The sequence below is a fragment of the Heterocephalus glaber genome, unplaced genomic scaffold, assembly GCF_053883595.1.
Source record: "Heterocephalus glaber isolate CG9 unplaced genomic scaffold, H.glaber_assembly_v1.0 deba00001561, whole genome shotgun sequence".
NCBI classification, from domain to species: domain Eukaryota; kingdom Metazoa; phylum Chordata; class Mammalia; order Rodentia; family Bathyergidae; genus Heterocephalus; species Heterocephalus glaber.
This window is the reverse complement of record NW_028258349.1, coordinates 9,461,596-9,463,234: the sequence shown is the minus strand read 5'-3', so window position 1 is coordinate 9,463,234 and position 1,639 is coordinate 9,461,596. Positions and strand designations below refer to the sequence as shown.

The 1,639-nt window shown below is 39.0% G+C and overlaps 1 long non-coding RNA gene across 4 annotated transcripts in view; it reads left to right on the top strand.

Moving 5' to 3' along the window:
* LOC110344740 (uncharacterized) overlaps positions 1–1,639 on the top strand; it is a 113,788-nt gene that overhangs the window by 30,920 nt on the left and 81,229 nt on the right. The window lies entirely within an intron of this gene.

Below are 1,639 nucleotides of genomic sequence, written 5' to 3'. Positions count from 1 at the left end.
TTATGTATTACTCATTGCAGATGGTATTCTAGTAAAAAAAAATTGGAAACAACCTGAATGTCCATTAATTGAAGTCTGGTTATTAAATTATATTAAATTTATACAGTAGAATAGTATGTAGCTGTCAACAAGTATGAGAGAATTATGTTTGCTGTGATATAACAATGTCTAAGATATACTACTAAGTGACAATAGCAAGATGCAAAATAGTGTGTACAGTAGAATAACCTTGCATATATAAAGAAGAGGAGCATACATACATGGATGTGTATGGCCATGTCTAGTGAAGCTCTGGAAGGAGATAAGAAACTTTGTCTTAAAAAAAAATTTGAAAAGGGATAGGGATGTAGCTCAGTGGGAAGGTCCTGGGTTCAATCCTCAGTATTGCAAACAAACAAAAAAACTAAACAAACACCAAAAATGTTATGTTTATGTATTACCTGTGGGGGAAAAATAACACGGAAGAGAAGAAAAATTTCTCAAGTCCATCTGGATTTTAAGTTTAGGAATCTTCAAGAGACGTTCTCACTCATGCCACATGAGAATCTCTTTGGAAACATTTGAAATGCAGATGTCTGGGCCCTGCTAGCAGAGGTTCTGATTCATTTGATTGTGCATGGGGCCTGGGAATTGGTATTTAAATGTTCAAATTGCCCAGGTGATTCTAATGTGCAGCTGGGCTTGGAAATCAACACTTTCCAAATTTTAATGTTCCACATGAATCATTCAGGGGTCTTGCTAAAGTACAGGTTAAATTCAGTAAATCTGGAATGAGGCATTTCAAGCAAGGCTGTGCTGATACAGGTGAACCATGGACCACATTGGTAGCATCCCAAGGCTGGAATGTTTTCGGTTCTGAACAGATACTCCCTGTGCCTTTGCTTATACATCTTTGGAGACGAACTGCTCACTTCTTTTTTTGAATGTTGCTGTTTCAAGGAAGAGTGGGTGTGAATAATTAGAATTCTTAAATTGGAAGATCTGAAAACTACTGAAGTGGTCCTGCATCCTAGTCTTAAGTCTTATACTTCTATTATTCATTTAGGTCTTCCGTTCTGAGAGCACACACAGTAAGATCTAGTGTGATGGTTCATTCATTCATTCAGAGACCTGGGTTACAAAACTATTCTATGGGTGATCCTGTAAATTGTGGAAAGGTCAGAGTGGACACACTGATGGCATGTGTGGGTGGCTTTGAGAAGCACCTTGGAGAGCACAGGAAACTTCAAAGAGAAAAGAAAATGGAGCAGAGTGATGCCAGCAAGATGGCAGATTATGAATATTCTACCAACATTTCCCATAGTGCAATGATTTTTAAAAATAGTTTTCTCTTCTCTTTTTCAGACATGGTCTCACTATGTAGTTTGGGCTGACCTTGAACTCACTATGTAGCCCAGGCTGGCCTCAAATTCATGGCAATCCTCCTGCCCCAGTCTCCCAAGTGCTGGAATTACAGGTGTGTGCCACCAAACCAAACTCCATAGTGCAATGATTTTTATAACCACCCATGGGTGAGAGCAACTGTAGATGTCCAGGAGTCCAGCGAAGTTCCATCACACAATAGGATTGTAGAATCTTAGGATGGGCATAATATAGAGGGTAGGAACAGTTTTACTAAATCCGTATCCTCTGTCCCACA